Source organism: Vidua chalybeata, chromosome 4 (genome assembly GCF_026979565.1).
Source record: "Vidua chalybeata isolate OUT-0048 chromosome 4, bVidCha1 merged haplotype, whole genome shotgun sequence".
In the NCBI taxonomy this organism is placed as follows: domain Eukaryota; kingdom Metazoa; phylum Chordata; class Aves; order Passeriformes; family Viduidae; genus Vidua; species Vidua chalybeata.
Window position 1 is genome coordinate 13,322,669 of NC_071533.1, and position 14,481 is coordinate 13,337,149.

A 14,481-nucleotide genomic window follows, 5' to 3' on the forward strand; every position below is an offset into this window, starting at 1 on the left:
TGGAGACAGATCTGCATGCAACAAAGTTTGCTATCCAGCTGAATTAAGTTAAAAATAGACTAAACTAAGGTAAGCAGGTGCCATCCTAGTGGTGTTCTTGAAATAGCACCAAAGTGCTCTATTTCTGGGTTTGACTGCTCCCAGTACAGGTCCCCAGATCTTTTGATATAGATTTCTGCCAGAGTTTGCTGCCTCAAAGACTTACAGGTGATGGAAAAGTGCTTGTCTGCCCAGGGGAGTCCCCAGTCCCAGAAGATCCCCCAGGGTTGGGGATCTGGGGAGAAGACCCTGTACAACTGACTGTTTTTTTCCAGTTCTCATTTGGTAAAAATACAAAAAAGATGAACTGTCAAAGAAAAGAGACAAAAAGAAAAACAGAAAAGAAAAATATTTTTGGGGTGGGGGGTTTGAATATCAAAAATCATTAAAGTTGACATTGAGGCCTTACTGGTACTCAATTCTAATGCTTCTTCTGTCTTTGATTTTTCTAGTAATCTGCTTTCCATCTGACCTTTCAAACATCTAGACTCTGAAATGTTTTCCTGGTCACCATCTCTATTCTTTTAAGTGTAAAAGTGTAAGAAAAATTGTCAAGAACTGACCAACAGCAACATGAGGCTAAAATTTTATTTGGGTTGTTAATCAGAACAAGAGCTTTTAATGCTGTAAATAGAAACACTAGCAAAGTGTGACTTGAGGATACCCACATTTGAAGGACACAGTTAATGTTACAGCAACACTGAACAAAAATCCTTTAAAAGCTGTAGAAGAGGCTGTTGTTGATGCTAATATAGGTTGAAAGCCATGGCCTGAAATTAATAAGAGTCTAGCAAGGCAAGGTTTCTAAATTACTGAGGAGACAGAAGATGAACGGAGAGAAGAAAGTTCTTTTAAAATCAGCTGATTTGCTTTAAATCCAACCTGACTACAGATGGTAGGAGCTGAAAGCAGGAAGGAGAGAGTTTGCTAAAGTGATCTGAACAAGTGCAGGTGAGTTTTGGTTGGGTTGGGTCACAACTGGTAGTGAAAGAAGTTGAGTGTCTGATGAAAGGTCAGGCCATTAGCAGACAGCTCAAACTGGGTTTGGAGGTTGTCCTGTGTAGGGGCAGGACTTGGAGTCAGTGATCCTTATATCCTTCCATCTCAGGATATTCTGTTTTGTTTGGGTAAAATGTCCATGGGTGGTGAAGGAGCTGGGAATACTTGGAGAGTGCTAGAAGGTCTGAAATTTCAGGTCATTGTGACCCACCTCACTGAACGCTGAATTATCTTCTAAAAGCAAGTGAGATGGAGGATCATCTATGCAGCTGGAACTTGTGCAGCAGCTGTGGGCAAAGAGAAAAAGGTACTTGTCAGAAAAATATAAAGCTACCCAGAGAATGTCTGAAACTCAGCTAAATTCATGTCAGAAAGTGTTGTAGCTTCAGATTCACCCTCACAGTGCCTGTCACTGGGTGTATTTTGTTTCTCCTGGTTTCTGGTGGTGCAGTGGTGTTCCCATTGTTGGCTAGGAAGATCTCTGAAACAAATCTCTCTATTGTCTTCCCTCTGACTTTTATCAGTGTTCTCTGGTGAAGGTCATATTCTAACCAAAGTGTTATCTTTCCCCTTGTAATTCCATGACAGAGCTGCAGTCTTCAAGAAATTACTCTAGTTTCCCAAGTTTCACTCTGGGAAACTAGAACATCTGCCTCAAGACCATTGTTTAGCTTATGGATGGAGATATTTATGCATTATTTTATGGGAGGTTTTTTGTCTTATTTATTTAAGTAAATATTTCATAATATTTAAGTATATTAAAGTATTTAAGTATAATTCATCATTATTCAGTATTATTTAGCCACTAAAAGTAAAGCACAATGCTTTTATTAACACTTTTTGTAATTGCATAAGCTTTGGAATGGGGTAGACATAATATAGGTTAAGAATTCTAAAATTAAGATTTTTATGTATTACTCCTACTTTTGACTGAATATTACTGTTTTGATGTTAGGAGCTGGAGATCTCATTGGAACTGATAAGCATGAGAGGTCAGTTAGCAAAATGTCAGAAGCACTTTATCTTGCTATTACTTAGTCAGCCTTTCTCTAGCCTGCAAATGCCCAGAGCACCAGGTCACATGAACACTGGATTCTGAAGTTTTCCCTGGGGTCTGAGTACATACAGGGAGTATTTCTAGTGGAGGAGTGTGTGTGTGTACAAGAAAGAGTCAGAAAGTGAGTACAAAAAGAGAACTGCAGGGCAGTGCATAGAGGAGCCCATGCTGCAGCTGAAACCAAGCCAAAGAAATTCTTAGAATTGATTCTTCCTTCAGAGGAGAACCAATACAGGAAAATGCAAAGCTCTGAATTGTACTTTGTGCTGACCATCTCGTTTCAAATCTGGTACTCACAGAAGTCCGCTGGTTCCTTTCCTACATGTGATAACTTTAAATGTAAGTCAATATTCAATGAAATAAGCATAGTTATTTTATAAACTGTGTGGTTTAGCTGAATCAGAAAATAAAGGCTTGATGAAGAAATTACTTGGTGAGGGTCTGTACAGGAAGCTATGTGTTAATTACGATGCAGGAAATTAGACTAGATAATCAAAAGTGTACTTCTGGTCTCAAAATGTAAAAATCTCTCCAAAGAACATTTTTTGGCCGTGTTTGAGGTAACTGGTGGCTCCTTTGAACTCCCTCAGACTGAGAATAGGTTTTAGTTGTGTTTAAATCAAATAGGAATCACTCTTCATAGATATGACATAAACAAATTTTTAGTTCAAGAGCAAATAAACATGTATCCATTTATTTTGAAGACAGAGTTCTTTAAATTTTTCAAGGGAATATTTACAATCATTTTTCTAACCTCAGTGGAATATAGTGCTATAAGAACATATATCATTTATAGAACATAAAACTTCTCTCTTTTTTTTTTCCTTTGTGTGCATGTACAGTAATGTAGATCAAACAGGGTTTAAGGATAAAAATGACTATATATTTTTAAAAAAGATTATGGCATTTCCAGATAAATGCAGAAGTGAATAACTATGCCCACTTATGTAATTTTTGTTCAGCATCACCAAGCCACTTGTCCAAGATCATAGTCATCATAAACAAGATCATAAGACTTCAGATATGATTTGACGCATTCATTTTCCTTCTGGGACTGTAGCCAGTTAGCCTTAAATAAAGCTACTCAGGAACTGGCCTGCTTTATGTATACACATGAATCAAATGGAAGCTGAAGTGCTATGTTTGTGATCATTAAATGGTAACGTATTGCTGGTGACCAAAAGAAGGAAAAAAAAAATCAGGAGACCGTAAAGGTAGTGCATTTCTCAAATATTTTATATTAAGTATTAAACAAGATTCTTGGGACATGAAGCATGTTTGATCTTAGTTATTTTGCTGCTGCAGATACTAACTGAAGGAAAATAATTTTCCTCCTTTACAAAGCAACATCTCTTTTTTAGTTTTATTCAATATATACTTTTGCATTTGATTTAAAGATATGCACATTGGCTTTGCTTAAGGCTTTGAACAGAAGAATAAACAATGAAATATGTAATTGAGTCTTTGTGACTTGTCCTAAAAAAATATAAATTTGTAGATTTCTGCAAACTTTGCCAAGAGCTGAGCCATCTGAGAAATGCTGCTACTTTAGAATTGAGGAGCTCACTGGCCACCTTAATCTTTTTTTGGGTGAACATAAACTACCTATAAAAAAAGAGAATGGTTGACATAAAAATTATTAAATCCACGTTCCTTTTATCTAGCTCTTTACTTTTGGGATTAGAGCTCAAAGAGCTGTGGAAATGCTTTCTAATGAGATTTTGAAATTCTTGTAGCAGGGAAATCCTTGTAGCTCTACAGGGAGCTCTTCTCTGGGAATTTGGTAAGGTATAGCTCTTTCTTGATTTCCAATAATTCTTTAGAAACATTAAGGATCCCAATATCAGTTCAAGAAATAGTACTCTCAAATCTGACAGTAAAATTGAACAGTCATTTTATCTGACTGTGGTAGCATGTGGTTCCAAAGTAAAAATTTTTTTGCAACTATCAGAATTCCTTATGGTATCATTAGGAATTCCACCAGACTGAATTGTGTTAGCAACTTTTAAGTTTTATGCCCAGAGATTTAATATGCTGATAAGAAATTTAACAGTATTGTCACCACTGAAGTTAGTACTGAAAGTTGTGTGTCAAATCCAATATCTGTAATGGCTTGTAAAAGATTTGAAAACATAGTCACCTGAAATACCAGCAGTTCAAGGAATTTTGAATTTGTGCGCAATTATTTGTTAAGTTTAACACACGTGGATATTAGGTCTTCTGCAGTACTTTCAGAACTGCTGTGATTTCTTAAAGTTGGGTGCCTCTGACATAAATTCAAGGAGGGGAGGAGGTGAGGAGGAGTTGCCTCAGGTTCTTGAGCAGAGTCCCCTCCAGCCCCAGGCTTCAGGAAACTTTTAGACATTCAGTTAGGAAATACATTATAAAGGTCATTCCACAGAGGAGAATTAGTAATCATCTTCATACAGTGTAAGCTTATGGAAATGTGTATTTGTAACTTTGAAATGGCCACACTATGTAAGTCCTTCCTGCTTTAGTAAGTGGGTATCTTTACAGGGGAAAGGAAGAGCAATGTACAAACATTGGTCATTAGTAGTGTGGGTCTTTCAGAATGATAAATAATGGTTATGTGAACTATTTTGTTTACTGCTGGTACAGAAGTTACCTCGATTGCAATGTCATAACCTAACAGATTTCACAACTCCCTCCCAGTTTTCATCCATCCCCTTTCTCTTACTGGCTAATGACACAGTTTATGGTATAACAAAAGGAAGGTAGGGAAGAAAATCACTCCTCTGTGGCTGTGGTATCTGTATTAATGGTTCTGTTGATTTTGCCAGACCCTGTGGAAGCCCACACTCTCCTTCCACAGCCCCTTTTGGGTGATGATAGTTTCACAAGTCCTCAGACCTGATGATGGTCTGTCCCAGAGCTGGCTTTCTAAGTATCACCTGCATTTAGGAAAAGGGAAACAGTACTACAGGATTTCCTGCATGAATTTGGTCTTGTCACATACTGTTTGCCGTAGGCACATACGTACTATCCACTTCTCTTTGGCTTGCCTCTAGAAATCTTCTAAGCAGTGCAATCAGGGGCAATTACTGCAACATTTGCTTGTGTTTATAACCTATTAGAGCTTTCTGGGCTTAAGCACTGCAATCCATCCTGATTGCTACCAAGTAATCCTTTGCAGACTTATAAATCAAAACTGTGGCTGATTTTCAGCAGTACGACTGCCATGTTTTGAAACTTTGCTAATTAAAACTTTATGAGCATGCAATTAAAGAGCAGAGAGCATTTTCCCTGCCTTACAACTGAAAGGAAGCCATAGTAGTCTCAGCAAAAATGAACTTCCTTTCTGTTTACTTTTCTTAAAACCCTGGCATTTGGTGGTTTCAGGCTTTCCAAATCATTTATCACGTTTGTCTTTGAAGCTCTCTCTTCTGGTTGACTTAGCAACCTGAACTTAACAAGTCAGACTGCTTAGCTAGAGCTTCTGACTGTGCTACAACTTCAGGTGCAGCCTTTGTCAATGATTTTATATGCTTAGTGAAAATCAGGGTTTCAAATAGAAAACTTGGTGTTCTGAAGTATAAAGTACTGCTTCAAAAAGGTTTCTGGGATCAAAACACAATTACTCAGATTTGTGAAGGCAAGGTTTCTAGAAGTCTGTAATGAAACACGGGATAAGAACAATTACAGTGAATGGAATTAATATGGTTTGTTAACTCTTAGAAAATGTCTCCTTGATGGGTTCCTTTAAACAATAAGAAAAGAAAAAAAAGTAAGGGTTCCTATAGAAGCTATTAGGCTGAGCTTGTATTTTGGGTCACTTGATAAACCCTTCAAATAATGCCTGCTCTCGATTAACTTTCAAATCAGGTCATTTGTAAAATGCCAACAGTTACTAATTATTAGCGATTACAATTAATTACTTTCACTTTGATTTCACACAAAACTCCAAGGTAAAAATTAACTCACTTTGAAGTGGTCCATTCAATCTCAGTAAAGATATCAACATAATGCATAGAAATAGCAAGAAGCATAGTTCCCCTTTTACTGCAATTTTCATTTTCAAGCAATTATATTTCTGAAAATGGGATCTGGAATGAGAAGAAAACAAAAGGACATATTGAAGAGGTGTGGTTCTCTGGAATGTACAGGAGTTATAAAAATCTTGTATGTGATGTGATCAGTGTTTGATTCCTACCGTAATGCAAATCCCTGTGTATACTGGAATACCTATTCCTCTAAAGAAATCCAAACTGAGTAAAATGAACTAATTTTTTAATGACTTTCCCAGATGAATACTTTGGTTGGTGTCATGCAGGAAATACGTATATGGAAAAATATTAATTTGATCACAAAAAAAAAGTGGAAATCAAATCAGAGCAGAAGGCATGCTTTGACATTTATTAACATGCAAATTAAAGATTTAATTGCACAGAAGGGATAGTGCCAGAATGCCAAGTGGCAATTTCCCAATATATGTTATGGGATAGCAGTAATAATTATCTGCTCATTCAGTGGGAACGAACCAGTCTGCAACCACACAGATTTGTAACTCTTTGGGAAATGTGTGTGCATCACTAAAAAGTGCATTATCCTAGCTATGCCCTTTGGGTAGGTATTGAAAGACAGGCCTAATTTCCTGAATTCTCTTGTTTGATTTTGCATATTTAATACCAATGTAATTTTTTCATTGCAGCTTCAAAGGTTTTTAAAAAGTTGCAAAATAAGGAAGGATGAGGGGGTAAAGCAAGCAGTATGATCACCCTACATAAGTCACTGGCATGTTTTAAAGTTTAGATGACTTTGTCACCTTGAACCCCACAGGAGTAAAATGCTAAATGATGGGTGGTTTTTTTTTAAAGTGTACCTGCCACTAGAGGGGAATGGAAGCACATGTTTTGCCCCTAGAAAAGTGATGTCCTGATTACAGCCTTGGGTCTTGGAAATGCCTGTTCTCTCACAGTTCTGTCTGTTCCTTCTCTTTCCAGCCCATTTATTCTCCCTAACTTTGGTCTCCACTTCTGTCCCAGTCTATTGCTCTTCTGTCCCTTTGCTCCTTCCTACAAATTGTCCTCTTGCATCATCTGTGATTTGTGTCAATTTTCCCCCTTCCATTTCTGCCCTTCTGTCCTCAAAGCCTGGTTCTGCACTCTTCCCTGCCTTATGCTCCCAAAGTCATTCTGTTCAGCATGGCCCCTTCCCCTTCCCCTTCCCCTTCCCCTTCCCCTTCCCCTTCCCTTCCCCTTCCCCTTCCCCTTCCCCTTCCCCTTCCCCTTCCCCTTCCCTTCCCCTTCCCCTTCCCCTTCCCCTTCCCCTTCCCCTCCCCTCTCTGATATTTCACCATGAGGCAGATAGATATCCAAAACTTTCAGCCCAGTGATTCGTGTTTGCTAAGCTGATAAGCAAAACCTGACTTCCTGTAGTTGTGTGAATAAGAGCTAGAATTTTCACAACCTGATAAATGCTGTTTGTGGGAAAGAAGTTGCTGGATAATTAATGGAGACAAGTCAGTTAAGGTTGAAAAGGTATTTGTTAAAATTTCCTTTGAGTTATGAAGTTCAACATTTGTTAAGACAGAAATGATGTTAAAGAGAGTGACAGGATCCGCAGTTATTAATCACCTAAAGCAGGAATGGTGCCACTATTTACAAATGTTTAAATGAGTTTTCAGGACACACCTGTCAGGCTGAGATTGCCATCTGGTCACATCTCACAAATTTAGAGACAGGAACAAGCTTTGTGTTTTATGTGTTTGTTTGATGATTAACAAGTGAGTGGTGCTGAGCTGTGTGCTACACTGAGCATATGCCAGAAAACCCAGGGAAATCAATATTACAATCCAGACATTCATCTCTGTAGAATTTCTCACAGTGATGCAGTAAGGGATGAGGAATGAAAGGCTTTTATTATAATGACTGTCTGTAAAAAACATGAGTTAGCTCTATCAAGTATAAATAGACCTGTACTTTTCATAAATTTTCTTCACCAAAGTGATTGACCTAAAACCACTTGATCCCAATTAAGAGTGACGAGAAGGAAGTGAGTAATATTTTTCTATAGCTGACATGGTCTACTTTATCCTGAAACAAACACAATACTCCAAATAAACCTTAGACATTCTCACACCATGGCTATAAAATAGCTGGTTAAGAGTGATTAATCCCACTGATACCCTGAAATTATAAAAGAACGTATTTTACAGCTGCTGAGACCTTACTGAAGTAATTTCTCCAAAGAATAAAATGATAGACTGTATAGATACATTGCAGTTAAGAAGAATGGCTTTTGCCAAAATCTTAAGTGAAATTAAAGAAAAGAGAATCCAAATGCTTTTGTGCATTTAAAATGTTGCAAAGTATTTCTCAGAAATTAAAATGAAAAAAATATTCTAAATGTCTAAGCTGTATAAAAATCTTGAAAAATAAAATGTGACAAGGACTAAGTTAATCGGAGCCATCTTTAAAAGTGGTCTCTAAATACGAAAACATACCATGACAGACGTATTTATTTTTATATGGTTGTTTTCTCTTTAACAAGTTAAAATATAAAGAAGGATGAATTCTTGCTACTAATGTGTCTATAAAAGGTTAGGTAACATCTAACATTAATTAGACACTGTCATCTACTCTGTCCAAAATCTGCATTTGCAGGGCTGACATGAGCAGGATTTTGTAACTTAAGACTAATGAGAAGGGCACCAGGTGTGAAATGAGGTTTCAAATGTTTTATACATGCCTTAATAGATGGGACATCATTACAGCAAATTACGTAGGGCGGCGGGCTCAGCACTTCCATGTACTTTTGTCTGCAAAAATTCAATTTTACCTGCCCTCAGAACTGTGTAATGCTTTTAGGTGCCAAAGCTTTCTAGGAAAGTCCCAGTAGTACCTCTGTTTCTGTTCCTAGACATGCTCTCAGCCACCTAAGTTGAATGCAGCTGCCTCTAATTCCTACCTAAATCTCAGTGTGAAGTTTTGGTACTTCACACAGCTCACCTTCAGGAGTTCATCTGGCAGGCACACACAGAGCATGACTGAATTGCACACAAACTTTGTATTTTGGCATTTTGGAACAGTTGCATGGAAGGAGGAGAACCCTGTTACAGCTCCCAGCTGAAATCTGATCTCTCCCCTTCTAGGAGGGTGCTATAATCATTACAGTATGTGTGTTCTAAGATTGCACTCAATTAGAATCCTCCACCTAAAAAAATGAATGTGCAGTGAGCAGCAGTGTGAATTTGCAGTATCCTTGCTACTCCAAGTCAGCTTTCCACACGGGAATTAATTTACACATTTTATTTTCAGTAAGGTGCCTTTTACAGAGGCTCTTGCATTGCACACTCCTGTTACACAGAGCCTCTGCTGGCATCTGATCTTGAGCTGTAATTTACTGACCAACGTATTAAACTCTGCCTCCCCTTACACCACCCCTGGAGAGAGAGGAAAGCCAGCTAGCATTGATGAACTTGTGATTCCTCTGTCCTTTAGGTCATGAAAAAGTTATAAACCTACAGAAACATGGGTGTGGAAGTTGGTAATTAAGAAGAAGAGAGGTAGAAGTTTGTAAAGCTGCCTTTTGGTTTGAGGTGGTCACCTGTGGTTTAAGGTGACTGTTTTGATTTTGCACAGAAAAATACTGAGAGTTTGCTGAGAGACATTTTCCAAAGGCAGAACTGTACAGTGGGGATGAAGTGTGTGAGCTCTTCTACCCTCTTTCATTGCAAGGTCAAGTAGGATAATCTGAGCACATTCAAAACATAATATTTGAATCTTGTGGAATAGTTTTATTTTCCCTGAGTGAAACTGGAAAAAACAACATTTTACCATGATATAGCAAATATGGCATTTTCAATAGGAAATAGGAAATAATATATATATTATTATTATACATGATATTATATATAATATATATTTCAACAGGAAAAAAAATTATCTGATCATGTTGTGCAAAATCTAAGGCTTGGTTATTTTGCAAGTCATTCATTTATGAATGTCGCTACAAAAGCCATCTGTAAAGCATTCAGCCTTCTAATATATTTTAACTTAAAATACTTATATGCTACTGTGAGAAATTAAAATGTTTTAGTTATGCCTAACCATTGTGCTGCTAAGAATTTTAGCATATTTTAAACAGTAGGTATCAGTCTACACTCTCGCTCAAGTACAATCAATAATCTTAATCAGTATCTTGAAATTATAGAAAATATAGAATATAATTGTATCATGGTGTGCAGTTTTGGGACCCATTACCATGTAGTTGTTTTTAATTTTGCTCTGGTACTCTGCTCACCTGTTATTCAGCCAGTCACAGTTTTACAGCCTCTTGCTTTTCCTCCCTTCCTTTTCTCACACACTCATTTTTCTTATCAATACATCTGAAGAAGAATGACTGTGTAGTGTCCTGCCTGCCTCAGTGGGAGCCAAACATAATTCAAGGAATTAGCAATTAAGGCTGCCCCACTTGATGCACCTTCCTCTTTTATTCAGGCCTGAGCACATTAGACCCACTATGACAAAGCAGAAAACCTTGCTGATCTCTGCTGTGTGTTCAACAAGGTGAAGTGGTCTAGTGTCTGTTTAAATCTCATGTTTTATGGTGGAGAGGATATGTACTCCTTTTCTCATCTGTTTTTCAAGTGCTTGCCCTTGGAGGGGAGGGGGGAACAGTGCAGAAGTCAGAAATCTCTTTCTTAGAACTGATATTGCAGTCATAGTGAGGCTGCACCTTGAGTGCTGGGTTCTGTTTTGGGCCCCTGACTTCAAAAAGGACACTGAGGTGCTGGAGCCTGTCCCAACAAGGGCAGTGAAGATTGTGAAGGATCTAGAAAACACGCCTGATGAGCGGCTGAGGGAGCTGTGGATGTTAACCTGGGGAGACATTATGGCTTTCTACCTCAAAGGTAGGTGCAGCCAGGTGAGGCTTGGTCTTGTTTGCCACGTCTGAAGTGAAAGGACAAGTGCTGAGAAGGAATCAGAAAGGATCCTGTGGGGTTTGACAGAAGGTACAGAGACCATGAGTGTTTGTTTGTAAAGAGACCCTCCTGAGGAGTTGCCCTAATGTGCTTAAATTGGACTGAAGGATTTGGACATTTCTCAGTCTGGGTTACAAATAAAGGAGCCCTTTATTTGTGTTATCTCATAGTCCATGGCAAATACATGGTTAAATAGGAACTCTGTCCTTCTGTTCCCATTCAGCTATTTCAGTGCCCTTGTCATCCTTTCTTCTATTGTCAGAATCAATGTGGGATGTGATGATTTAGGAAATGGCAGCAAATACTGTGGTTAAAATGCTTCTAGGCTTCAGTATAGGCTCTGCAACAGATCATAAATGTCATGATCACATATCAAGTATTCTAAAATAGCAGATTATTTTAGGAAATAATATCAGATCATGCATTTGGAGATCAGTGCTTGCCCAGAAGAAAAAAAAAAAAAACCCAGTTATGGCTGACCCTCCAAATTCTCATATGTAAATGGCATATGAATAATGTTCTTCACATGGATAATCTCAAGAATGACTCCTCCATTGTAATTGTCTGCCACACAGTAATGCCAAAATTTGTTATTTAAACTGTGACTCTTTTTTGCAGTTAAGCTGAGTTATTCCCTAGCTCTGCATTGCCCCAGCTGGCTCCTGATAGGATTTGTGCCCAGAACTGGAGATCTCCAGGGACCCTGGGGAGGAGGCTGGGCCCAGCAGGGTCATGTTGCCCCACACAGGCTCCTGAAACTCTGATGAATGTGACCAACAAAGGCAAATTAAGGGAGAGGAGAATTTTGCCCACAGCTATGGAAGAGAAGAGTTAGGTCCTGTTGATTTAGCTCTGTGGGAAGCCACATTGGTACATACAACTTGTTAATGTTAGGGTGTTTTATTGTATCACTCTCTCATGCTGTGTTCATTTATAGGGACAACATGACTTCCATAACATTTATTTTAGGGTCATTTTATTACTTTAATAATGCAGATTTAGATTGTAATTAAAGCCTGTATGATTTGTTTTAATAGCTTGCAGCTTTGTTCAGCATATGTTTAGATATTATAAAACTGCTTCAATAGACAATGAATTCATTTGTCCCTTTCACTTATTAAGATGCACATGCACTTCATCAGGTTTATTCTTTGTGAATTTTGAGTGTGGAATTTAATCATAAAGTCACATAGAGACACATGCCAAATTTGGGACTTGATGGATTATGACAGCCCTTGTGAAAGAAAGAACTAAGAAAACAAGAAATCATGATTGTATTTAATATTAAAATAATAAAGTGTTGCCTATTTAGCCACATCTTAGCAATTATCCCACTACTCACTCACATGGCATTGTTAAATATGTTTCTGACTAGAATAAATTTATATGTTATTATGGATTTCATGCTTTTTTCTTACTAGTCCAATAGATGAAATTGTTTCCTTTACAACTGCACCTTTCAATTAAATTTAATTATTCCTTTTTCTTTTCATTATTTGGCATTCTTTGTCTTCTGACATAATCCTTAGCTCGCCTTATACAAAGGTGCAATTTTGGTTCCCTTTTGTTAATTTCCAGTATTTTCTAACAATGAGCTTATGTTGTCCACATCATCTGCTACAAAGATTATTTTCACTTCCAGTTCCTTTAAACTGTTTCTCTTGTAACAGGACCCAGGCCCAGGAGGTGTTGAACATTTCTGATGAGGAATCAGGTACCTTCAACATTATGTGACTGCAGAGTGTGCTCTGAAGCAGCTGAAACAATATTTGGTGAGGATTTAATAGACTTTTTTGTGACACCTAAATGTCATACACCAACCCAAAACCCCCTTCATTAGTTTTGTTTTCCATCTATATATTACAGGGAAGAGAACTGGAATAACATTGAACCTACAGGATTTTCTTTTCCTCCTTTTCTCTATTCCTATTTCCCATCTTTTGGGTTTTTTTAAATTGGTTGGTTGGGGGGTTTTTTTGGTTGTTGGTTCAGATTAATTTTCATTTTTTTTGCATCAGAGAAAGAATAAGGGAATTCTCTCTCATTCCTATTCTGTTTTAGTAAGAATCATTCTAGCACATTCTTTTTTATTCCAATATGAACAGCATGAAAAACTTGAACAGCCACCAACTACTTTCCTTGCTCTGGAACATCTCACATATCAAAATCTCTCATGAGATAAACAGGTAATTACCATAACCTTCAAAACTGAGAGTGTAGATATTTGGAAGGAATATCTGCTTATTGGTTGAAAATCCTAGATCAAATGATCTGGAATTTTGGGATTGGTAAAATCAGAATCCTAATTTGAATCTTATACAGTCAGTATTTTTATATCTTCCTTATTCTCCCCTATAAATTTCTCTTTATAGTAAGAAACTATAAGAGGCTTTCTATGGTATCTTGTTTTCATGTCATGGGAGAAATTGAGAAAATTTTAAATGTGTTTGTACTGAGTAGAGAAAAAAAAAGCATAATTAAAAATAAAAATTTAACCTCCAAATGTTTCTCTGCAGTCTTCTGAAATTAATCATCTGCAACCATATTTATTCTTTAAGTTACTCTCAAAATGGTCTTAAATATATTATCCTTGTTTACTAATCCATGCATGTGCTGTTCTAACAACAGGTACCAGGTCTGAAGAACCTTAAAGGAAAGGGTTTATGCTTAAGACAATCTTTTCCAAAATCTGAGTTATAACCTGGGCTTCTGGGTTGGACATATCTCAGCTCTAACTGCATCACTTGTAGATTTTTCACTATCCAGAGGTGTCATGTTGATATAGAATAAACCTGTCTGGTTGGTTTTTAGTTACTTTTTCCTCTCTCATTTTTTTTCTTTTTTCTCAGAAGGAAGAATGTGAAAACAGTTTGATTCACTGGGTATCAGGCAGCATGGTTGCTGTGCTAATGAAAATTTGGAACACCGTTGCAAACTGGAGTGTTTGGCAGAAGCAGGAATTTCTCTGTGCTGTTTATGAGGTATATAAAAAGGTCAGTGTTATTTTATAGATTTTTAGGCTTAGCAATATTTTTTTTAATGATTTACTTTTTCTTGTTTTGTAACAGCCACGATTTTTTGTTCAGGATATGGAATGTAACTTTTTGATTGCCTGGCATGTTGTGGGAAATAAATTGTGTTTCAAAATTCCAGCCACACTTTGACTGTATTATTAAGAAAACATTGCTCCTGGAATAATAAATGGTAGGGTTATTTTAAGCAGTTTTGTTACATTTTGTAAATCTGCAAAAGAATCAGAACAATAAAAGACTGATCAAGGCTGGGTTTCTTTTGTTTTAACAGGCAGGTCATCAGTTGGCCTACTGGCAAAACTCCATTCATTGTAACGGACCTACATGAATTTCCAGAAGTTGCAGATTTTGGCAACAGCTTCTTAAGTGTTTCAGAATCATTGTCTTTCATCTGGCACTGCCAACAGTAC